The sequence below is a fragment of the Furipterus horrens genome, unplaced genomic scaffold (genome assembly GCF_987537825.1).
Source record: "Furipterus horrens unplaced genomic scaffold, mFurHor1.1.pri manual_scaffold_11, whole genome shotgun sequence".
NCBI lineage: Eukaryota > Metazoa > Chordata > Mammalia > Chiroptera > Furipteridae > Furipterus > Furipterus horrens.
The window spans coordinates 3,305,047-3,330,932 of NW_028327181.1; the positions used below are offsets into that span (position 1 = coordinate 3,305,047).

Genomic DNA, 25,886 nt, shown 5'->3' on the forward strand with positions numbered 1-25,886 from the left:
TCACTCTTCAAAACGCTGCTCAGGCACCACCTCCTCCGAGCAGGCGCCAGGCCCTCCCAAGCGCTGCTCAAAGCTGGACGAGCGCCCCCACAACCCCCACAGCAGTGCCCGTCCCGCACCCCCGACAACCGCAGCTTCAGGAGGGGGGCCCTTCAGGCATCACGCGCCCTAAGCCCTGGGCACAGAACTGGCACACAGCAGGGGCTCCGGGAGCAGTCCTTCATTAACGCATTGAAGAGCCCTTGCAAAGCAAGACACCGACAGGGGGGCGCCCCCGCAGGCGTCGTCACTCTCCGAGGGCTGGGCCGGGAGCGGCTGGCACAGGCCCCCCTTTTCAGGCGACCTGAGATGGGAGAGACTATTTTTGGTGCCGACCAAATGGGGTTCTCTGGGTCCTCCTGCCCGCAGGCCACAGTCCTTCCCCTTCTCCAAACCCGCTCAGAAAGCTCAAGTGACAAGCAGAGATGTGCCAACCGGCCCAGCAGCTGAGGCCTTCAGAGCCAGTGCCCAGGCTGCAAACCTGAGCCGGACCTGAACACCGGGGTCACACGGCAAAGGGCCGCGCTGTGCACCTGGCCGAGCCTCCTGGCCCCACGCCCCCGACCCAGCCCGGCGCCAGGCTGGGAACCACGGAATCACATGGGCCAGAAGGCTGTCACCCGCACGGAGAAAATGTCACAGCACATCCCCTTAGAATCTGAGGGCCAGGCAGACAGCAGCGGCCTCCGTTCAAAGGGTCAGGGGCTTCAAACCGGTCACACACCGTCTCCCCCCACCCCACCCGGCGGTCATGTGAGCCCGCACCACGCCGCTCAGCTCCCACTCGGGCTCCACGGCCAGCAGCCGCGGCGCTGCAGTCCCCGCTGCGAGACTGCGCCCCGACTGAACTTCACGGTCACTGGGCTCTTCGGGCACCCATGTCCCGGGGCAGATGAGAGCCACGGCATCACCTCCAGAGTGTTTTAGTAAGAATTAGCTGTGGGTGCTGACACACAATGGGTGCGCCCTAAAGCAAGATATACTAATCACCACCTTAATGATTTCAGTCTACGTTACTGCCGAAAGGCCTGACTTTTTAACTCCTCCTCACGTAAGAAGTGCTCTGTTGTGTGTGCCCCTGTGGGCCTGTGGCTCTTCCTTCTCTGCAGGAAGAAGAAGGCGACACGCGTGTGCCCACTCTCAATACCAGTGAGCGAAGGCCCACCCGGAATTCCCCGCGTCTGCTTCTCGCTTACTCATCCGACAAGGGCTGAGCGCCTGCTCTGTGCCGTGCTGGGACTGAGGAACAGGACAGACTGCAGAACCAAGAAACGGACGGACGAAGCAGGTGAGGGCCCCCTGAGGCACAAGGCCCGCCCGTGTGCAGAGGTGTCATGAGAGCAGAGGGCTCTGGGAGCATGCAGTTGGCCTAACTGACCAGCCTGAGCAGTCCGGAGAGGCTTTCTGGAGGAAGTGACACCTGAACTAAGGCCTAGAGGACAAGGAACCTTTAAGTAAACCAAGCAGGGGAAGAGGCCGCTCCTTTGCCCCGGCGTGTGACGGCCTGGCGGTGAGCAGGAGCGTGCCTGGTCGGGGCAGGGGAGAGCCCGGCATGGCCGGAGCAAAAGGGGTCAGGGAGGTGGGAGGGGGCTTCAGACCAGGCAGGAGGGCAGAGTGCACACCAGAGTGTACTAGGCCCCACCACTGGGCAAAACCAACCCTTTCCACACCTCTGTGAGACCTTCCACCGGGAGACCCTACGTCTAGACAGGCAGCTGTTTCCAGGCAAAACAAAACCAAGCGGAAAACTGTCCCTGTTCCCTTCCTCCCTGCAGGGGGACAATCCCAAACCTCTGAACTGACAGCTCCTTCACATTGGAGCCCAGGATAAAAGGCCACTTTCTATGCTGCTGAATCCAGAGCCAGAGCTGGCCACCTGCAGGGATGGTCGCAGAGGACAAGAGCAGACGGGCTCCAATGGAGGGCCCGCTGCGGTGCCTGGCAGTGTTCGGGTAAGAGCTAACCACCGGGCTTAGCCACAAGCCCGGCCGCATCCCCGCTCCGTCACTGGACACCATGCAGGGCGCCGTGAGCCGTGGGCACCTTCTCGGAGGAGGGAGGCGGGTCGTGTGAACGGCTCCCGTTACCTACGGAGACGGAGGCAGGACGGCACAAGAGCCAAGGGTGCAGGCCGGAGACCAAATCTGACGGGCGCAGGTTTGGGGTCCCCATCTTCCTCCTCCTCGCCTGCCGAAACGCTGCACTTTTCCTTGACGCTTACGTCCAATGTGGTGAGACTTCGGCAGGAGCGGGTCAGATTTCAGAGGCGGAACCGCTGTCACGCCATCACACCAGGGTCTGGCCGTCTCAACAGGTGGCGCTCACCTGACACCAAGAAGCGAGTGCAAACCCAAAACCCAACCTCAGACCCTGAAGCACCCGCAGGAAGTGGGAGGGCGGGACGCGTCCCGGTGACCACCCGCCCGGCCCCCAGAGCAGTTTCAAGACAAGCGCTGAGGCCGCAGCACACAAAGCCCTCTGGCACCGGGGGTCCCACAGCCAAGCGCAGAGAACGTGGGGCCCAGTTCTGCTGCCTCCGCGACTGGCTTCTCAGAGCCTGGAAGGTACGGGTGTCACCGTCAGTCTTCAGGAGCAGAAGAGGAGACATCCCCTTCGCCGACATCCACAGACCAAACCGGGGCGTGGACGCTTGTCACGGGGCTGCCCAGACTGCAGGGACCCACGTGATGGCCCAGGAAAGGCCCCGGGGCAGAGCTGCCCAGAACCCTGTCCCCAGAAAGTATGTGGTGGGACCCCTGCCCCCGCCTCATTCGCCACCCAGACATGGCCAACTGGGATGCTTCTTAGTCCAACTCGGGATTACGCCACCTTCCTTCTTTCAAGTGTAACCAGAAACACAGGATGAGAACTTCTGAGACCAGTGGCTCCCCCTGCAGACGGAAGACCTGCCTGCCCTAACCCCCCGAGCCTGCCGCCCCTATGTGCCTGCTAGCTCCCGGGGCTTCCCCGACAGAATGGTGGCCCTGGGTTCCCCTCGCGCCCTCCCGCTCGGACCAGGGAGGCCAAGGCCAGGTCTGACTCATTCCAGCCCAGTCCTGGCACCTGGGAGGGGCTTTCAAACACGGAGTCACTGAGGGCTAAACTTTTTCATGAAGAAAACTCTTCAGTTACCCTGCCACGCCAGCCTTCCTAGAAGGCAGGTTCATGACGCGGGGCAGGAAGTTCCCAGCACAACAAAGGCCCCTCTCTAAAACTGCTGGTTAGAGTTAGCAAACTCGGAATTCTTCAGAGGTCTGGCAAGAGGCTGCTTTGGAATGGAAATTCAAGTGCAAACCTTGCACAGACCAGAGCTGGAATCAAGAACAGGGCAGGGTGGGACTGGGGCAGGGACCTGAGATTCTGTGGGTTCCAGGGAGGACCAGTTCCTAACTCCCAGTCAGACCATTCTCTCCAAAAGCAGCAGGTGGAGGGCTCTGGGGTCTATCACGGCAGGTCCCAGAACAGTGGTGGGGCCACTGACGTGTTCATGTGACTGACCTTGCTTACTATGGGACTTTTCCTCGCCGTTCCCAGCTGTCCAGTCGCAAAACACCCCTAGCCCTGCCTAGCCTCCCCTTGGGAGCAAGCTGCCCACCGCGGCCCTCGCTCCTCTCCCACAGAGCCTGGCGGGGAGAGAGGCCAGTGCCGGCCCAGGCCTGCCGGGAACTACCCGGGAAGGCAGCCTGGGGTTCATCTGTGAGCCACTGTGAGACGCCGGACGGCCAGCACCCGCTGACTCCTTTCCATCGTGGTTACTTGCGTTTACCGTCGGAACCATTTTAAAGGGTGCGATTCTGGGGCACTGAGCACGGACCGCTGCCCAGTTCCAGAGCTCCTCTGACATCCCCCCAAAGGAGACCCTGTGCCCACCGCGGTCTCCCCCCCAGGCCCCGGCCACCACTCGCCTGCTTTCCTTCTCTTAGGGATTAGTTTCTTCCCGACATGTTCTATGAACAGAACAAAATACGCGGCCTTTCACGCACTGAGCGTGGTATTCTCAAGGCTCACCCGTGCCCCGGCGCACACGAGCCGGTCCTCATCCCTTTATGGCTGAACCGCATTCCGCTGACTGGACAGACCACACTCTGCTTATTCTTCCCCCAGTTCCCGTGCACGCGAGCCGCCCCGCCTTCGGGCCACTGTCACCAGTGCTGCTGGGAACCGCTCCTCTGTCACCTCCCCCTCAGCCCAGAGCTCGGGCGGGGGACACGTCTGGTTGCTACGCTGGCCCTGGGGCGTACCGATGGGCAAAAACCACGGTGGACTTTGTTGGAGGGCAAGTGGACGGCCGTCTATCGACATGTTAAATTCGCATTCCTTCCGCTCACAGCGCCACTGCTCAGGCAGACCCACGCGCCCACGAGACGCAGGCAGAAGGGCGCTCGGCTGCGGGGCTCTTTGTGGCGGTAAGGCGCTGGGCGCGACCTGGATGTTCTTCCAGGGGAGTGGGTTTGAAGCCTGCAGCACATGCACACGGCGCAACGCCGCGGCCAGCTAAAGCCCAGCACACACGTGTATGTGCGGTGCACAGGCAAGATCTGCGAGGGGTGTTAAGTGGGGGAAACACAGGGCAAGGTGCACAGGGCGGCCACCATTTGTACTTCTCTCAGGGAGGTGCGCCCACACGCAGGGAGGGACGGAGGGCGGGCGGGGCAGGGCGACAGGCTGCCGGGCCCAGGGGAGACGCACGGGAAACAGGGAACGGGGAAACTGCCTTCTTCTTGGAGCGCTGAGTTAAGGGATTCAGCCGGAGACTTGAGTTTCCACTGTTCACGCTTCATACTGTCTAACTGTAACATAGGCATGCGTTACATTTTTTAAATAAACAAGGAAAACAGACCAGGTACAGCCCAAGACCTTACAGGACTTCTGGGTAATTGGGGAAGACAGTCAACCGCACGAGCAGATGGGAAGTCTGTGCCCGTCCGTCGTCAGCACCAGACCCAAACGCGGGGACAATGGCTGCTAAGTGGCTTCTCTAATGAGCGAGCGGTGAATAATGCTCAGACGCGCCTCCCTTCCAGGACTCTGGGCTTTTTTCTTCAAGAGAGCAGTCTCTACCGGCCTTTCCTGGGATCTGGGCCCGGTTCCACGGGCCGCCACGAGCCAAAACTAACAGGCTCCCCGCTGACAAAGGTTCATTGAGGAGCCGGGGTGGGGAGCAGCGGCCGCAGGAGGGGGGCGCCCGCCTACAGCCACGGGCCGTCCCCTGGGCCCCGCCTGAGCAGAGGCTCCTCCCCGGGCAGGCCCGTGAGGTTTTCGGGTCCTGCTCCCACACCCAGGCGTGGGTCCACCCTGCTGCGCCCAAAATTCATCCTCGTGGGTCACCTGGTGTCCAGTTTTTCTTTTTAAACTCCAAGAAGAGTCCCGGTGGAGAAGCGGGCTCTGCGGGCAAGGGCAGCAAGGCGGGACTACGGGCTTCTGTGAGCCTCATCCCAGACGCGCCCTGACAAGGTGAGCGACCGCAGCGGGGCGTGTGTGTGACGTGTGTGTGTGTGGGTGTGCAGGAGAGTACACTTCCGTGTGTGGCTTTGCTAGTGTGCATCTGCCCATGTCCAGGCGCGTGTTTGTGAAGGTCCGTGTTGGGCTGGAAGGCGGGGATAACCACTCCTGTGACCAGCAAACACCAGAGCGACTTGGTGGGAGTTAAAACCAGACAACACTGGATGAGCTTCGGCAGGGACTTCCCCTCCCCCAGACTGTGAACGCAAGTGACCGGTGTCCTCGTGGGCGCAGCCCGTCCTGGGTCCTGGCCTCCTGTGCTTACCCCATTTCCAAGCAAATGAGGAAACGAGAGTGGCTTCCCTTTCCGGGCAAGAGCCCCGCCTTCAGTGAAATGGTGACAATGCCCACTGACAAGGGGGCAGAGGCAGTGCGGTCAAACCTGGGCCTGGTCCTGATTTTCGCTGGTTCTTGGGCACGCTGCTGACTTTAAGGCCTGGAACTTCCCGTCAGATCCAGCCACAGCCGGACTTTCAAACAGCAGCAGGGATGCTGGGCTGGGCACCATGAAACCCAAAGTCACACGTTTATTTCCCAGGAGAGAAAACTGGAACCCAGAGTCCAGGCTGTTCCTGACTCCTCTGGGCAGGGGACTGGACAAGACTTCTAACAGAAGAAAGGCGGTGAGTCCCTTCGACGTGCATCATTTGTTAATAAATTGCAATACTTTAAGGAAGCCTGTGGCCCCGGCTGGGTAGCTCAGCTAAGCCTGCTCCCGACACACCACGGCTGTGGCCTGATCCCGGGTCAGGGCACGAACAAGAAGCAGCTGATGAACGCAGACAAGTGGAACAACAAACAGACGTGTTCTCTCTCAAATCAATAAAAAAAGTTTTTTAATCTGTGTATTAGCCATGGGCCCCTTTCACTCATGAACTCTCTGTGCCCTTATTTTTATTTATTTATTTTAACGACAGTCTCACACACAGGAAGTCACCAAAAGCAGGGCAGAGTCCCCATGTGCGCCTCCCCCAGCTCCCCCAAGTGGGGCACCTTCTGTGGCCGTCACACGGCCTCAGAACCAGGAAGTGGCTTTGCTACACTGTTAACCAGACTACAGGTCTTAGTCCGAGTCCGCCATCTGCTGCTTTTTCTTGCTATTTTGTGTCGGTAACCCTAGCATGGTAACACTAGTAACCCTCTGTGATGTTTCTGCAAATGTTTCCCCTGAGTTTTCCTTTTTAGAGCATGTCTTTGAATTAGTAGGTTATATATTTGGGTAGTCCCACCTACCGGTTACTTTTATTGCTTCCCTGCCTGCCCATCTACTCCAGCCAGAGAGTTAGTTTCTATTTTAATCTCTTCTTTAGTCTTACTGATATTTAAGAAAATTCAGACAATACAGAACAGTACAAGGAAGGAACGCAAAACCTCCCGCAAGCCCACCCCCTAGAAACAACCACTGTTTACATTTTGGTGAAAATATTGTGCAGTGAAGACACCTTCACCAAAGAGAAGTTTGGTTTTGGCCCCTGGGAGGGGGACCGCTAGGCCCCGGCAGTGGCCTGCCTGACAGGAGTGGGGTGTTTTTTGTTTTTGTTTGTTTTTTGCCGGGGGGCTTTAGCCACAGGACAGTCTCATGATGTGCTCTGTCACGGGGCCTTGATGGCTTTGGGCCACAGGGAGTTGGTTTGGGTCCCCAGAGGGCCTGTGGGCAGGGCTGGCGACCAGGACCAGCCTCTTGGACAGAGCGTCCCAGAGCTCAGAAGCAGCCCTGACCACGCCACACTCAGGCGAGGCCCCTGGCTGGCAACACTCTGCGTGCGCTCTCACACAGCGTGGCCGGAAGGGGGGACCGCCGACCCGGACCCCCACCGGCAGAGGACAGCCGGAGCGGCCCCCTTTGGGCCCCTCCTGGACTCTGCCCTACGCGTCTCTCCCTTGACTCATTCGGTTGGAATCTTCCCTGTGACAAGTTGTCACTGTGAATATATCAGCTTTCGGTGAGTTCTGGGTCCTTCCAGAGAATTACTGAAGCTGAGGACGGTTTGGGGAACTCCCCCAACTTGCAATTGTGGGGGAAGCCTTGTGGACTATTCTAACTTTGTAGTTAACCCCCAAGTCTTTGTTTTATATATATATATATGATTATATATATTAAGATAAATATATGAATAAACATGATACTTAAATATGTGGGGTGATTGTTTCATAACCCATTTTTTGCCTATATGTCACAGACCTCTTATTATGCCAATAAACATGGCTTTATTGTCCTTTTATTGGCTGTAAAGCACTGTACTGTATGTACGTATCCAGTCTACTTACCCGTTTCCCCTGAACAGACGCCTGCTTACACTAAGGGACACGTGTGTTTCCACTGTTCACTACCACACACAGCGCTGCGACGGACATCCTGCTGCTTCCATTTCTGCAACCGCGTGACCGCTTCTGGGACATGAATTCCTAGACCCCGGAAAGCTGACCCAGAGGGCACGTGCACATTTAGAACCTGTCGTACAGCCCAAGAACCTTTCAAAGTGTAAACTAAGTTACAATCTCACCAGCAGTGAACAGTGCCAACTTCCCCAAACCACTACCTATATTAGTTACTACTATTTGTTTGTTAACCTGAGAAGCAAAAGTTTAGTCCACTGATCTTTTGATTCCCACTTATTAGTTACTTTTATGTTTATTAGCCATTGAGGGTTTTTTTTTTTTTTAATTTTTAAGATTTTTATTTATTTATTTGTAGAAAGGGGAAGGGAGAGAGAGAGGGAGAGAAACATCGATGTGTGGTTGCCTCTCATGTGCCCCCAGCTGGGGACCCGGCCCGCAATCCAGGCATGTGCCCTGACTAGGAATCAAACCCACGACCCTCTGGTTCGCAGGCCGGCGCTCAATCCACTGAACCACACCAGCCAGGGTGGTATGTGTTTTTTAACGGTTTCACTTTTTATGTTTAACTCTGATTCATTTGGGGGAAAACTGATTTAGTTCCTTACACAGTTCACCAAAAACATTCTACTTAGCTATCTGATTACCTCATTTCTCCATTAACTTATGATACTTCCATTAACATGCTAATTATAATATGAACTAGGGTCTGACCTGGGGGCCTCATGGATCACTGATCCACATCCAATCCTGTGCTCATATCACAAAGTAGGATGGTTTACTATCTAGATAAGGTCAGTCCCATCGTTTTTAAAAATAATTTTTTGATTTCTTGTCTATTTATTCCTCCATGTGAACTTCACAGTCATGCTGTCAAATCTCAAAAGAAAACTATTTTAGTGCTTTGACTGGGGTCGCACTTAACGAATAAGTTAACGTGGGCGGCGTGGGTTGTTACCGTCCCAGGTCGGCGCGCGTTTCTCCAGTTATTCACGCTACTTAACTGAAGCATGAGAGGAGTCTGAAGCTGTGTGGAATTCTGTAAGCTTCTTCACGCGTGTCCTTCGCGTTTCTAATCCCAACACTTCCGTTAACATTTAAAATTAATGTAAAAAGGAAATTCAGAAAGAGAAGCCAGCAAGACAAACAAAAGCACACGGTTACGCGCCCAGACGCAAGCACTGCCCACGCGTGATTGTATCCAGCACAGCCCCACCCAGGGACACGGTAACCGCCACCCTTCCCTGATCAAAGCGGCTCGGCCGCAGACCCAGGTGAGGAGTCCCCATCGCACCGGGTACCAGCCTCGTCGACCACCTCAGAGGCCACACCCTTCCCGAGCCCGTCCAGCCACCTGGGGGAGAGGCAACAACAGGTAGGTCCAAGTGCTCCCCAACTCCACCCCACTGCGCACACCCGACCTAAAGAGGAAACACGTTAATAGAGGTCTCGGGCCAGCAGACACACCTGGAGTTAGGACTCCTTTCCAAGCCGGCTACAGAGACGTGAAAACAGTAGAGCGTGTTTGCGAATGTGTCTGAGTTCCTGTGAAGACGGGCAGGAAACAAGGGCCACGATCGTCGTTATTAGTCATTTTCAAGGCACTGCCAGCTGCATATCCTACTTAAAAGGCAGAGAAATCTGAAGCTGGCTGATGCATTTCAAAGGATAAGCTAACATTCTCCAGGTAGCCAAGGTCTATAAATAGGCTTCAAAAGCACTGGCTCCTTTTCTGAAAGTCAGCTTTGACTAACAGAGAAAACCCACGGAATCTGTTCCCTGTTGAACATGAAACCCCCAACCCCAACTTTGACAATAACGAGGGTCCCAGTGCCACCGAGGTAAGGTGAGTGAAGTCAGTCTGGGTACATCTATCAAAGCCTAACCTTTCTGGGGCCGGGAGCGGAGCTGGCAGCCAGTGCTCTGTAGCACCTACGCCCTGGGTTAAATGGTGCTTATTAACTAAGGAAACAGGCTGGTGACAAGCACTGGAGCCTTTTCAGGTTGCACGTGGCCACACATGGCATGAGTACCGCGGCCAGATTACTCCGGCTGAAACACCACTATCTCCAGGACACTACGCTGACCCGTGCACCCAATGTACTTATTTAGTCCTAGTCCCGGGGCTAAGAATAGCGCAGTGAACAAAAGCGAGTCTCTGGCCTCATATTCTCCAGGGAGAGGCCGGCAGACAACCAAGCATGTGCTGCGTCAGAGACCCGCAGTGGCCGGGAGCAGGAGCAGGAGCAGGAGCAGGGCGGAGAGGGGGCTGGGAGGGGCTGTTTATATAGGGCAAAGGGGACGAGACGGGTGAGCAGGCGTGAGTGACAGACACGGGGCGGGCCCTGGCTTCTGCCTCAGCAGGCCGGCAGAGCTGCTCTTGCCAAGGATGCCGATAACATCCACACTGTCAAACCCGACAGTCACTTTCAGATCTCATCTGCCGGCAACACCTGACGCCGCTCCCTGGGCCCCTCCCGGTGATTCCCGGCCCCTCCGGGCGCCTCCAGCCGAGTGTCTCCTCCACCAGCCTTCCCCCCTGCTGCCCTCAGCCTCTAACTCCATGTCCTCGGGGCTGAGCCCAGGCTCTTCAGCTCTCTCCCTCTGCCCCCGTCCACGGGTGCCCTCCAGGCTCGAACGCCAGCTGCCCCCTTCCGCTCCGGGCTCCCCCCCACCTGGAAAGCTGGAATGACCCGGACAACGCACGTCTGTCCACGCCGTTCCCCAGACGGGAGTCCTTCAGAGGTTCCCCTGCTTAGAGACAGGAGAGAAGTCCTCCACATTCACCAAGGCGGAGCCCCCCAGCTGCATCCCTCTGGTTTTAGCAAAACCTCATTCACTAGCCCAATGCCTTCTGCTCGCGATGAGCTTCCTGCAGGGGCCTTCCCGGGCTGCTCGAGCGGCTGGTCGGTCAGCAGTGCCCCCCACAGCAGCGTGGACCTGCCACCGTCCGCCAGTACCCGCCTCTGCGGCGTTCCCCCACAGGGTGGCCACGCCGGTCTGTGCGCTGAGGCCTGCCCGTGCCCAGCACAGTGCCACCGCACAGTACGTGCAGAGGGGCTCCTGAGGGAACCCCACTGCCTCCGGGCTGCCCGGAGCCCCACTCGTGACCAGAGCAGCCCCTGCTCCCTGGCCCAGCCCCGCGCCGCCCGCCCCGTTGCCGGGCCCCATCCCCCCAAGCAGTCACCCTGATGTCAAACGCACCCCAGTTCTCTCTGTCTGAGCCCCAGACGCTCATGCGCATGTGTTTCCAGGGAGAGGGGCCGGGAGGGAGCACGTGGACGTGTCCCATTCATTTAGGCTGGTTTATGTCTCCCCCACCTCCTCCCCACCTCCTAAAATCAGGTAACACACCTTTGTAAATTACGGATTCTCGCTTCTTCCAGGTTTGCTCATCTTAGGGACCATGAAGGGACAGCGCAGATGGAGAGGGAGCGCACGCTACAGAGCGAACAAGCTGGGCCAGGAGGTGGGTCTGGCGCTGCAGTCCCAGCTTTGACGCTAAGCAGGTGTGATTTCTCTGCTCGACAAGCCATTTCTTCTCCCGGCCCTCAATTTCCCTTTTTAGATGACAGAAATGAATTAGCTCATCCCACCCCCACCCCCCAGTCCTAAGAGTCTTGAGCTGCGCACGTCCCCAGAAGGCGAGGTGCTGGCGCTGAAGAACACAGGTGAGCGGCAGGGGCGGCGGGTGCCCCCAGCGGCCACTCCCACGAGCAAGGAGAGGAGGGTCCCTACCACCCCACCACAGCCGCAGCCCTCTGGTTCATCTCCGAGGGGGGATTTCTAAAAGAATGCAAACCAGTAAAACCCTTCTACAGCCCTCCTCACATAATAAAAATTCCAAAATAAAATCTGTTTTACCTTCGCCTGCTAAAGATAATTTCCCTTCCATCTGCAACTGGGGATCAGCTGACCCCCAAACTTGCCGCTCTCTTCATCCTCCCCCCACACACGCTGCTACCCATCATAGGAGCGGGAGTGTGGGACCAGCGCGAGGGCCGGCGGCCGGCCACCAAGTCAGAGGCACGCAGACCCCCTCGGCCCCCTCGGGCGCCATCTCAGGAACCCTGTGCGTCCGCACCGGCCCGCCAAGACGGAGCCCCTTCTGCTGACGCTCGTCTCCTGAGACACGGACCGTATTCCATCTTTACCAGGCTCAAAACACCTACATTTTCCTCTGTGATACACTCATTTTCACTACGTCCTTTCTGTCGAAAGGAACAACTGTTATTCGCAGACCCAAACCCAGACGCGGGGTGGCCGATGATGTCTCAGTGTGTCATGTCCCCGCCGCCCGCCCAGACCAAGGTCAGGCGGCTGTGCCTCACGGCCTCCTGGGGAGACAGACAGAAGCACGGAACCGGACGAACTGCAGAGCAGGGGGAAAAGCCCGCGCAGAAAGCGACACACGCTGACCTCACACCCGAGGCCTCGAAGTGGGGTCTTTCCCCTGCCCACTCACCAGCAAAACCCACGCCGGTGGGGTATAGTGGATGGAAGACTAAGCCAGATGGCAAGGGGACTCTGTGCCCCGTGTCCCACAGACTTTGGGGACCAGTGTGCGCTGGGGGGAGGCGGAGCGTCAGGAGCGAGGTCCTCGTGAACAAAGCTGGAAGCCGGCCACCGGGTCTGCTTTTGTCACCATGGCGGTGCGGTCTTCCTGCGGCTGCGAGGACCCGCTCCACCTGCCCGGCAGAGGGGGAGCCGGCTGGCGTCTGGGACCCCAGGTTCCACTGAGGAATTGGGCCCTGTCCCCTGTGCCGGTCCTGACGTCACTCATCTGTCACCAGAATCTCAGCCAGGCCGCCCTTCACGGCTGACAACACAGTGTGCCTTCCAGACGCAGCCTTTCCGATCACAGGGCGCTGTCAGTCACTCTGCTACCTGCCGCCGTGGGAGGGGACGAAACGATGCTGTCCCCACCACCCACTGTGCGGCCTGGGGCTGGCTTCTGGCCTTCCTGAACTTGGTTTTCTTGGGGGGGGGTGTGTACAACCTATTTGGCAGAGCAGAGGTGAGAACGGAATGAAGCACGGGACCCGGAACGGACTCACAGCGGCCGGAACCCGGCAGGCGCCCAGGCAGCAGCCCTGCGTGCCCAGCGGACGTCCCCGCGCTCCCAGAACTGCTCTGGCGCCCCGGGCTGGGACCAAGCACAACCACAGGCCTCTCGGCCCCGCGGCCGAGGCTCCCAGCGCCTGTCGGGGGGAGTGGGGAGCAAAGGCTCCGGACAGCAGGAGAGAGGCAGCGTGGAAGGAGATCTGGCAACCAAATGCCCCGTGGCGGGCGGCACAGGGACAAGTGCCTGACTTTTTTATGCGCACGTGCACTCTCCGCCGCAGGTGAGTATCTGCGTAGCAGGAAAGCCGAATAGGTCTTCAAGAGGAGCTGAGGTTGGGGGGCTTCACGGTCTCCCATCACCTGCGCGCACAGCCCCCTCACCCGCAGGAGGGCTCTCAGCAAGGAAGCGTGGCTGGGGACTGCTTACTCGCCTCCAGCACCAGCTCTTGGGGGGGCTCCTCAGTCACGCCCCTGCCCTTATCAAGCACCACTTAGTCAGGCTAGAGACAGGAGACCTGGAAGGGGCCAGCAAGAGGGAGACGCAGCGGGTGACACTCTGAGCCCTGCCGCTGCTCCAAGCCCTGAACTCTATGAGTCTGCAAGAACAAAGACTAACGAAAGGCACCAAACGAGAAGCAGCCACCCTCGGACGCTAAGAAGCCAGCTCTGAGGCCGCTGGAACAATGGAGAAGGGAAAGGCCAATCCCTCTGCTCTTTGTAAGGTTCAGGGCAAGAAGTGTTTTGACTCAAGAACTGAGCCTGCACTTCCACCTGCTTTTCCAACCGGGAGGCAATGCGCCCCTGCCGTGGGGAGGGGACCCCTGCAGGCCGGGGGTGAGACACCCCGCAGCACCCACCGCAGCCCGACGTGTCAGGCTGCGTGCGTGGGGACTGGGGGACCGCCCATTGCCAGCTCTGTCCGTGGGCCCTCACAAGCTCACGGGAAGGGCGGGGTGTCTCGGCTCGCGGGGAGTGTGCGGAAACACGACAGGCACCCAAGGGCGCAGCGGGTCCCGGCGTTCTCCTCAGGCAGCAGCCCTCTCCAAGGATGAGCAGGAGTTAAGCAGGGACAGGAAGAGAGAGAAAAGGGCTTCTTTCAAGTAGAAGGAATTACAGGTCTTTCTCAGAATATCAGCGGTTTGGCTTCTGGGTCGCCTCCCTCCTCCCTCCTTGGCTTTGATGGGGGAAGAAGCTGAGGTACGAGCCCCGGACCGTTTGGGGCCTGAAGGACCGAAGTCTCAGCCCGGCTGCGCCCGCGCCCGGCCAGCGCTGGGGAAGGACGAGCGCGGAGGGCCCGGCGGCTCCCCCACAGCCCCCGTTAGGCCCAGAGTCATGTTCTGCACCCGCAGCCCGAGGGGATGGTGAGCGGGAGGGAGAGCTAGCTTGTCATTCCAGCGTGCGGAGCAAAGCGGGACAAGAACCGGGAGAGAAGGACGGAGACAAACCGGGGAGAGGGTTCAGAAAGGGAAGCTCTGGAAAGGTGGCTCCTGTACTAGCAGCGGGCTGACCACTAGCGGTGGAAGTCTCTTCTAAATCAAAACCCAGCAAGCGAAGGTCACAGGTCAGTGCCAAACAGAGAGATGGTGGGAACACGCCCACGTCCCAGCGGTTCTACAAAATCATCTGCGCACCCCAGACTGCTGATGGCAGAGAGAAAGCCATCTCTTCACAAGGGAGCCCTCTAAGCAAATGACCAAATGGGGTACCCCTGAGAGGGGGACACCCTGACATTGGCATCTCTGGTGTGACTGGGAAGCACACAGCCTTTTGGGCCTAGCATGTGCTTTACAGGAAATCCAGGGGACAGAGGAACGTGTTCAGCACAGGAAAACACATACAGAACATGGGGCATTCCTCAAGACAGCTGCCCTGGCTGCTTCAGGAAGTCCGTGCCCGGGGGAAAAGGCAGAAGGATTATTCCAGATTAGAAGTCACCAGCAATACCATTGCTTTGTCTTTCAGATTAACAAAGATATTTAAAAGTACAGTAATAACAGTACATACTTTTTTAAAAAAAGGTACAGCCAGGCCCTGGCTGGGTAGCTCAGCTGGTTAGAGCATCATCCCGACATGCCAAGGCTGCGTGTTCGATCCCCGCTCAGGGGACGTACAAAAATCAACCAATGAATGAATAAGAGGAACAACAAATTGATGTTTCTCTCTCTCTCTGTGTCTCTAATTTTTTAAAAAATTTAAAGAATTTTAAATAAAATTAAAAAGGTACAGCCATTTTGAAAAAGTCTGTCAGTTTCCGATAAGCTGAACACACCTACACGCGACCCAGCACGTACCCAAAAGAAATGAACACACATGTCTGCAACAAGACTGGCACAGGCATTCATGGCAGCTTTGCGCAAGCCGGTGGAGACCAGACAAATGTGTGTCAACAGGCGAGTGGATCAGACCAACTGGCACATGCGTGCAGTAGAATATTAACGACCGATACATGTAGCGACACAGATGAATCTTACAGACATGCTGAGCAAAGTGAGTCAGGCAGAAAGCACACGCCAGGGTGATCCCATTTACACAGGACAGACGGCGAGGCTACTGCACCCCCCGCGAGCGCGCCGACGGCACGGGAAGGCTCCCGGGGAACCCTCTGGGGCGCTGGCCATGTTCTGTCCCGTGACTGCCGTGGCTACGCACCTGTCAAAACTTCAGGACGGTGCACTTTAGAAGGTGTCTTTTGTTACTTACACATTAAGCCTCAACAGGACGGATTTAAGTGTTTCGATTACAGGAAGGACGCCCAGGGCTGGGAGGACGTGGGCCCGGGCTCACTGCCGGGGGGCACAGTGCTGTCAGGGCTGTGCTGGTGGCAGCACTGCAGGGACACCGTTCACACGCCATACACCTGCCCACGCAAAGGCCCCGTGCAAGGTCACAGGGCGCGCAGCATCCCCACACCGGACTTCAGGACATTCCCCTCCCTCAAATGACACGCGGTGTCCTAGCACCCAGTGCCCCCCCAAACCCTGCACTGCCCCCGAGCCGCCTTCCGGCCCGGTGCGCGCCCACGCTGGGCGCTTCGGATCCCTGCAACCACATCATGCGCGGGTTTTTGGTGCCTGGCCTTTCCGCGGAAGGATGTCAAGGTTCCTCCATGCTGCAGCGAGTATTCCGTTCCCTTCTTCGGCTGAACCGTGAGTTCGCTGTATGGCTCTATCGCGTCTGGTTTAGTGACTCGTTAGCGGGTGGGCATCTCGGGGGCTTCCGCCGTGTGGCTGTCACGAGCAATGCTGCCGTCCGTACACATTCGCCTACAAGTCTGTGCGTGAACCGGAGCCTCCCTCTCTCGGGGCAAGTGGCTCCTCTCTGTTAGCCTCCTTGAGCGGCTGCCTGGCGGCTGCCCGCACACTAGCCACCCCATGCTGCGTTCCTGCCAGCAGTGCGGGAGAGGCCCGTCTCCCTTGCCAACACTGACCACACACTAGCTGGTGCGAAGTAGTATCTCCGTGTTTTGGGGTTTTTAAAAGATTTTTCATATTTATTTTTTAGAGAGAGGGAAGGAAGAGAGCAAGAGAGGGAGAAACATGGATAACAATCAATCGAGACAACTCACTCCCTTGGGACGAGCCCCTCATGCTCAGGGACGTTTATTGGTCATCTTTGTATCTTCGGAGAAATGTCTATTCAAGACCTCTGTCCGTTTAATTGGGTTGTTTGCCTTTTTATTTCTGAGGTGTATAGTTCTTTACACATTCTAGATACACATCCCTTATGAGGTAGATGATTTGCAAATATTTTCTCCCATTCTGGGGGCTGTCTTTTCTAATTGGTACGATTTTTGAAAACCAGTCTGGCAACATACATCAGAGGTTTTGGTGTAAATACCTTTTGATCTTACGGTTTTACTCCTAAGAATCCACCCTCAGAAAATAACTGAAGTAGGAAGAGAAGAGCCGTACACAAGAACATTCACCAAAGCAGCATCTGAAACCTGACTCTCAAGCCCTAACTTACACCACATACAAAAATTAACTCCAAAGGGATAGTAGTCCTAACTGTAACAGCTAAAACTATAAAATTTCTTGAAGAAAACATAGAAAAAAAATCTTAGAGATCCTGGGTCAAAACCTCTTAAAGAGAACACAGAAATGATGGCTATATGAAACCCCACCCACACACTAGATTTCATCAAAATTAAAAGCTTTTGCTCTTCAAAAGACAACTGAAAATGATAGTGCAGGTCTATTTTTACCTAAATAGGTACAGAAAAAAGGTAAAAAGAACACAGTAACAAAATAATAGGGTATTTAAGTTTAAAGACAGTGTTTCAGGTGATTCTGCTCTTTTTTTCTGAAATGACTGAATTCTCCACTTTGACGTAATGAGCAAGGGGGTGAGGGAGACCTTTACAAAACTACGCCCATTTTGTAAAGAAGGGAAAAAGTGAATTTCTATCCCATAATTAATGGGAAATAACATTCAATTACCAAGGGGACAGTTTACCGTGTTGATTTGGAGTTACTTTTTTATTTGCCACATTTCATAAATAAGAATACACTACAATTTTCTTAAGAGTTTAATGTCTTGGCCCGTTCACATGATCTGCAGAGAATTTCTATCGTACATAGAAGTCACTCTTGACAGCAACCTTCAGTAATGCGATCGGACAAATAACGGCTTAAGGTTGCTCTGTAAGAGAGGCTTACACATACCGCATTATCTCACGGCTCTTTAGAGCTTAACTTACTTATACAGAAGTAACTGAAAATAGTTCAAGGCAGAAAATAAAGGCCTGTGCACTTGACTCAAAGGGGAGTCTCTAAACCCTCAGTACCCTAACCACTCTTATTTTACACTCAACGTAACAAGTTACGCAAACGGACAGAAACCGGGAGGCACCAGACAAAACGGGAGCGTAAGAGGCCAACACTGCAGGGCAAGCGGCAGCCAAGCACCCGGAGGAGCCCGGAGGGGACACTGACTCAAGGGCCCAAGATCACTGGTCAGAAAAGCGAACGGGCCTCAACAGCGCGAGACCGTCAAAGGTTACTGTAACGATACAACATATACTTTTCGGAAACAGGTTTCTAAAGAACCAAGTTACAGTCTCATCAAGGTGTTCGAGAAGCAGTGGGGGTTCCCACGCATCTGAGAGAGATTTCCACTTTTCATCAGTAGCGGCTAAGTTTATCAAAGGGATGACGAAGCGAAAACTGGCTTAGAGCAAAGGAACCCTATTCCTTGAGAGAGGGGCAAATCCATAAGGCATTCTTGCAAACATATTTTAATTGCTACACAGCTTCAATGCCACAAAACTCAAAGGACCGAACAAAAGAAGTGATTTAGACGCACTGCTATATTCTTCTGTGCTCCTTAAATCATACCATGTGGGTGGGTCCCAAGACTCTGAGTAAGAACCAACCCGGTGGTTAAGGTCATTTTACATTTCCGCCCTCCCATCCAGCTCTGCCCACCGCGTATCATCTCCTCCTGCCTTTACAGCTTTGTCTTTGAGAAAAAGCACTTTGACTTGGCTGTCTGGGGCCAGGGCCATCTCCTAAGCTCTTCAAATGCCATTCTATAACCACAACTGCACTTGGAGAACTACTGGGTCAGCTGCAGAGGAGCCGCGCTCCCCCAGTGGGAGGAACGGAGCCTGGGCCTTCTTGCCACGGCCTGAGCCGCCCCCACCCCGTGGGCCCCTGCCGTCCTCTCCGTGGGGCTGGGACCTCCACTGGGCGGCTGACGTGACTCATCTGGCCACACAAACATGAAACCGAATGAGGGGACAGAGGGGAGACAACGGGCCCTAAGTTGACATCGGAAGAACCCAAACACAAGTTTCTGTCCCAGTCTCGAGGGCCTGCATCGGGGCACCCAGCCCGAGAAACCGCTCGCTCTATGGACTAACCCTCCAGCCTGAAGCATCACACACACGACAGGGGCGGATGCCAGGCCGAAAGGGCGGCAGGAACGCCGGCCGCGGCAGCAGGCGGGGAACCTGGCCGAGCAGGTGGTCTCCTGTACTGGGCAGGCGAGTGCCAAGTAAGGCCGAGGGCACGAGCAAGCAGCCTGATCCGAAGGCTCCGTGCCTAGAGGCCGCGATGGCCGTCACCCGGCGTGGGGCCGGGAGCGGCCTGGGATGCCCCCTGCCCAGGAGGCAGCTGTCTGCTCTGGAACGGGCGCCTCGTCGCCTCAGACGCTGCTGAGCAGAGGACCAAGGAAAGCACGTCCTTCCCTCTGGACAGGGCGGCCCTCCTCGGGCCCCCCCCTCCCAGGAACACAGCTGAAGCAGAAGAAAAACAGCCAGTTTCGGAGCACCGGAGCGATTCAAACCGGCGAACCGGTGCTCTGCCCTCAACAATGCCGGCTTTGTGGGGAGACCGCCACAGCCCATCACGGGCCAGCTGAAAGGCCTGCCCTCCCCTACTCACTCCTAAGCCTGGTCCCCATGACTTTGAGACATCGCACTGAACAAAGGGGGGGGGGGGTCACACACATAATAACCAGTGTCAGCCAACGCACGAGGACGCAGCAGCACCAGCTGGCGCCCAGGCGTGATACAGCGCAGAGCTGGCCGTTCTGCAGACGCGGATCTCCTTCCCCGGAGCTGGGCTCCCAGGACGTGGCTGAGCCTCCCTGACATAATCCCAGTGACCTTCGCCAACAGAGAAGGGCTGAAGCGTCAAGTTTTTCCACTGTGCTGCCGGCTCCGTTTCCCAGGCAGCCTGGGAAGGCAGCGCGCCCAAGACCTCAGTCAGAGCTCCCAGGCCAGAGGGGCCGCTCCCAGCGTTGCCAGGGCCCTTTAGGGCAGGAAGTAAGACATTCTCTCTGCGGGGAGAGCTGTGTGGGGGGCGCCGGCAGATTACAGCATTTCTCCCACCACTTCTCACTTCCCCCGTGTTTTATAACCCAGTGGCAATCACCTCAAAGCAGGGCACAAACACACCACAGCTCCAAGGAACCAGCCACAAGCTCAGAACAGGTTAAGCAAGCAACGTTATCGGCAAAAAGCAGCCGGCCACGCAGAGGCCCCGGCAGCTGCTCCAGGAGCATCGGGAAAGGCCGGGGAGCGCACAGGTGAGTCCCGCCCCACCTGCCTGCCAGCTCCCGGGGACCGTGCAAGGACAATGCCAAGGACAAGCCAGGGGTAAACCGATAACTGCACTCCTTGCTTTTCACAAGCAGGCCTTTGCCCCACGGACGACACCTTCAGCAGAGGGTTCTCTCGGGGAGGAAAAAAACCACAAATTCCGAAGCTAACGGGCAATGGAGTGCGGTCTGATGAACGGTGGCCAGCCTGAGAGCGAGCTAGGAGGCCAAGGCGGGCAGGCACTGCTGGGCTCCGACGGCGGCCCTGGGTCAGGAGGGAGCCGCTGGGCCTGGGGGCTGCAGGAGGCCAGCTAACCTGTCCGCTGGGCCCAGGGAGTCAGATGGCCTGAGCCAGTCCTTAAACGTAACCACAGACAGCCCACAGCTGAGCAGGCTGACGAGTCAGGCGCCACACAGAGCCAGAGGTCAGCATCTCCCGACTCGACAGGACAGGAAGTGTTGAAATGGTTTCCAGAGAGCTGGTCAGCTCTTCCTTCCACGCACCAAGGCATCCTGGCGTCCTGATCTGTAACGCGCACGGACTGCACCCACGCTGCTCCCCGTCACGCGGACTCACGGCTGGGATCGCAGCCTCTCGTGAAGCTCCGCACTCTCCCTGCCTCTGGTCCAACCAAAGCAAGGGAGGCTTCCCTTCTCCTGTCCCTGCAAAGTCAGCCTCTCAGCCAGCAGCAGGGTCCCCAGGGACGGGCGAGCTCGGAGCCCAGTCTTGGCGCACACACTGCTGTTGGCTGTGTCAACCCCCTGCCATCGTGTCCCCTACCCTCTGCAGGCCCCAGGGACACGCATGAACACGCAGGGAGCTCGCCTGGCAGCAGCCAGGGGCACGAGCAAAGGCTCGCTTTCAGCACTGGACCCACTCACCACCCTCCCCCCACACACCTCACTGATGAGGGCGGGGGCCACAGCAAGGCGGGGGTCCTAGAGCGGCCATGCCAACTGCCACCTCTCTTCAAGAGTCCTGCTGGAAGGTTCTCAGTGTAAAGGGGAATTTCTGTCAGGAAGGAGGCGGCGGCACAGAGACATTTTCAGAGAAAGTAGCAAACCAAGGGTATAGGGACAGAGGTGAACAGGACAAGGACCCAGAAACACCTTAAAGTTACCCCCAAATGCCATGAAGTGTCTCAAACACCAACAGAGGGGGGTTAGCTAAACAATGGTGCATCCACGCAACGAAATGCCATTCAGTCCCTAAAAAATATTGCAGATGAGTTATCTGAGAGCTTGGAAAGGTGTTCACAATCTATTAAGTGGAAAAAAAATACACTCACCATGCCAAAAAAAGAAAAAGGAAAACAAGCAAAAACCCCACAAGGGCTGGAAGGGTAAACAGTCGGGAACTAACAGTGGTGATCTCTGGGTGTTAGAATTTTTTTCCTGGAAGGAGGCCCGGACATACAGGCAAATTCCAAAAAGTAAGTCCTAAGCTTAAAAGAATAATTCCCCAGCTCTTCAGTGCACTCGTCCTGGGCAGAGGAAACGCTGTCGCTCTAATGAGTCCAACGTCGGTTCCAATCTGGCTTAGCAGGCGCGTGGGCGCTCAGGAAGCGCAGCGGCCATCTGCCGGGACCCTCCCAGGGCAGCTCAAACACAGCGCGCGTGTGTGTGTGTGGGGGGGGGTGCAAAAGCAGGCGCGGCGCGCGCACACACGCACGCGCTCACGCGGGGAGGCAGCGACAGAGGCCTGCTCCGCGAGGTCACGTACGGAGGTCAGAGACAAGAGCCAGGAGAGGGGCCGCCGCGGCCTGACCCGCAGTGACCACTCTGTTTCCGCTGTAACCGAATCAGCTGTCTGGAGTCCCGTCAAATGGCACCCCCTTCCTTCACCCCAGAACCTCCCCATGAGACGGTCCTGCCCCAGTCAAGCCCCTCCCGAGCTCCGAGCCTTCCCCCTCACTGCCCCTCGGTCGGATGCTTCGTGTTCACTCCTGAGGCTCAAAAGCTAACGACAAGGAATTCTGTTCCGGGAATTGTCTCCCCAGATCCTGGACCTTGCTGGGGCGCCCAAAAGAACCCCTTCCACATTGCCTCCTTCTAGGCCCTTTCTGACCCAACACACCAAGAATGCTAGAGTCGGAAAAATATCTTTAGGGTGTTCAAGACGCGGCAATATGCCTCCATCACAGCCAGCCTCGGTGAGTGAAAATACCACTCGGGACACGTGACGCTGTACGTTCACCAAAAGAAACACTACTCTCCGAAAGCCAGCTGGAAACCCTAAAACCTCCCGATGAGCCGCTCGTGAGGCACCAGAGGGCAGGAAGGCGTGAGACCAGGGCTGAGACAGGTCAGGGCCACGTGGAGGGCCGCTTGGGCCATTGTGAGGCCCTCGGCGGTGGCAGCTCTGGCTGCGGGGCGGGCGGGGGGCCGCGGCAGGCAGGAACGGTGAGGGCACAGAGCAGCCAAGGCCACGGCCATGCAGATGGGCCCTCTCAGCTTCCTCCTTTCAGCAGTGGCCCCCGGGGCTCTGGCCAGAACCTGAGTCACCGTTAACCCCTTTCTTTTCTTTCACCGCAAATGCCCGCTCCACCAGCACGTTCAAAGCCCCCCTTGACTCATGCGCTTCCCATCGCCACCACTGCTGCCGTCCTCGTCTAAGAGTGGTGCCAGCAGCCCCCCGGGGGTACCCCATTCCCACTGTGGCTCCTACTGACTGGTCTCCACAGAGCGGCCTCAACGAGCCATGATCCCTGGTGCGACGGGCAGTTTCCTAACCTCTCACCAAGGCCCCCGGGGCCCCTGCCCTGCCGTCCCCTGCCCTCCACACCCCCGCCACGCCTTCCTGGCCCTCTGCCCAGCCCTGGGCCGTGCCAGATTCATCCCACCTGGGCCCTCGCCTAGGGCTCTCTCACTGCCCGCAGTGACTATCCACTCGGGTTTCCCTTCAACCTGCAATGTCACCTCCTCAAAGGACGTGGGTGCTGAGATAAAGTACCTGCCCGCCCCAGCCCGTCACCTGCCACCTTCCCTCTTGCTACGGGCTCTTCCCCACACAACGCAAACCTGCCCTGCTCATGGACTCCCTACTAGAACGCAGCCTCCGTGGGGGGAGATGACTCACCTGCCCTGCTTACTACTGTATCCCCAAGAGCTACAGCAGTGTCTGGCACACGACAGAAACCTGAGTAATACTTCTGAAAGGAAGACGCACTCGTGCCAGGGCCAAGTGCCGGCTCAGCGGCTGGTGAGGGGCTGCTCCGAGAGGGAGGGGCCCGCTGACCTCCCCCCCAAACATCTGAACTGGAGGCCAAGAGGCTAATGCAGTTAGACAGCCGGCCAAGAGCCCTCAGGGGAACGGGGAGCTGTACGCAAGGTCTGCATGTGAAACGCAGGCCACAGGCATGCTCCAGCCGAGCCGGGGCAGAAGCGCCAGAGCAGAGGAGCACGGGACAGCAGGTAAGAGGGCCAGCTGCTGGCGGCAGCAGACCGCCAAGGAGAGCAGGGCCTGAGAGAGCAGACCGGCCGCCCAAGGGCGCCTGGTGCCAGGAAAGAAGGGCGCAGAGCTGCCTGGGGCCCAGCTGCGGCCCCCGCTGGAGTCGGGCAGTCCAAAGACTCCTGGGCTCGTCACAAGGTTACCAGCACCCTTGCTGACCCCTGCAATAAACCCCCACCGCGTGGGCTAGTGCAAGGGGGTCCCTGACCCATGTGGCCGAGAGAGCTCTGACGACGGCACCTCTGCGGCCCGAATCCTGACTACACGGAATCCCAGCGGAAGACGGAGTGTATCCCCTGAGCTGTCTGCTGTCTGGACTGCACACAGTACACCCAAGAAGTCATTCCATTCTGGGGAACGGGAGCTCCCACTGAATTCTTCACCAGCCATTATACGAATCCTTAAAAATAAGCAAAGTTCATTTTCTTCCACTCCCTACTGCGGGAACTGTACTGGGGAACAAGAATAAGGCCCACTTCACAGACTTCCGTAACAAGGGCCCTCCTATCGCGAGGCGCCCTGAACAGCAGAGCTGGATACGACCCCAGGGCGCCCCGCTGTGCTCCCCTGTGGAGGAGGAGGAGACAAGCCTTTCGTGCCCGGGTCACGTGCTTACAAACATCACCTCGAGGAACCGTGGAAACCAGCCCGTATTAGTGTCCCATCGCTGCTGTGACAAATGACCACAACATCAAAGGCTGGAACGCCACCAATGCACGGCCTGAGAGCGCTGGAGGGCAGAGCCCGTCTTCCCCGCCTCTGCGGCCTCGCTCCCTGCGGCCCGTTAGGGGTGCACTATGTCACGGTTAAAGCCCAAAGACGGCGCGGGAGCAGCAAGACTGCAGAAGAGGAAAACTCATTTCGTCATCGGCATAAACGGGTCCCACGTACAGCCCGTGACCAGGCCCAGCACGAGAAAGTTCCCCTACAGAAACCCTGACGCTGGAAGGGCCCCGGTTCCAACCCTGAGTGCCTACTGCTCCCTCCATCTGGCAGAGACTCCCGCCCCGGGCCAGGAGCAGACGCTTGCCACACAGGCCACACCTGCTGGAGGCCACAGTCTGGAAACTTGGGTCCCAAGGCTATCTATCCTCCAGGCGCAAACTAAAAGGCTTCCCCCGAACGCCCCCCCCCCCCCCGCCAGCAGAACCCCCTGGGCAGAAGGCTGTCCTCGTCCCTGGAGATGCAGGAAGACCCCCAGCCGCCCCGGACGCCCACGCCGAGGCCCCCTGATAAAGAGCTTCACGAAAAGGCAGAGAAGCGAAACCAAAAGCGACTCCAAAGGGCGATACACCGGACACGTGCAGAGCCCGGGGGGGCGACTTACACACGTGCGACATTCCTTACAGCGCTCAGCTCAGCGGGCGAGAGCCAGGAACCACGTTCTCGAGCCCAGAGCCCCACTGTGGGGCCGCAGGAGGTACGGGCAAACGGCACCTTCCCCGAGTTTGTCGGGGAGCCACGTGAAAGCCACGCTGTGAGACCCCCTCAGACAGGTCCCTCCCTGGAGTTCACAGGTGGGAAGCCTGGGCTCCTACCCAGTGTCAGCGGAGCCAGGGCAGAGCTGGGTCCCGCCTGTTACACTTCCGCGTGCCTCTTCGTTGCCAGGTACCAGACACGTGCACGGACGTGATCTCAGGTCACCCTGACGTGCGCCCCGCTGCAGGCCAGCTCTCCCCTCCCCGTTCCACAGGGGCAGGCGGAAGGGCCGAGAAAGCCAGCTCCTATCACGTCGGTGTTGCCTTGGGGAAAGGCCTCTTTCCCTCCACGACGCAGACGTCCTGCGATAGGGCTGCTGGGCATCAGAGGGGTAAGGACACGGGTCTCCAGGAAGCCACATGAAGCTGGAGGGCCACCAGCAATGCGCTCACCCACGGGGGCCACTGGGCCACTCACACAGCCCCGATCCCGCACGTGTCCTGTTTCCCCGTCCCAAGCCAGTCCCGCCAAGACCCTGAGGAGTCCGAGACCCTGCATGTACAACAGGCACAGCTCCTACCCAGGAGCCCAGACCACTTCACAGGACTGGGGGGGAGTAACCGCAGCTTCCTCCGCTCTTAGTGCCTCCCCCGGAGAGCTGTTGAACCTCATCTGGAAACAGCTGGAAGGCAGCAGTTTACAGGAAACCAAGAGAAGGAAAGCACAGAGTGTACCAGGCAGTTAGGCGGGGAGAACGAGGAGGCCAGGGGACAGAGGAAGCTGGGCAGAAAGAGCTCAGGCCAGAAACAGCCACACAGAAGAGGAGCCCCCCACCCCACCCCCGGCCTTCCTCGCGGCGCAGGACGAGGAGGAGGGACCTGGCAGTGGGCTGGGAAGGCTCAGCCCCACTGCAAGGGAAGTCAGACCACCTCTGGGGTTAAGGCTTCGTCCCTGGCGCCCCCCCCACCTGGGCCCTGCTTCTCTGGGAGCCCAGCCGGTGGTCACCACAGGACAGCTCAGCTCAGAAACG

The 25,886-nt window shown here is 57.7% G+C and overlaps 1 protein-coding gene across 1 annotated transcript in view; it reads right to left on the reverse strand.

The window, feature by feature from the left end:
• Window positions 1–25,886, reverse strand: part of MLXIP (MLX interacting protein) — a 40,760-nt gene that overhangs the window by 12,114 nt on the left and 2,760 nt on the right. The gene's annotated exons all lie outside the window — the stretch shown is intronic.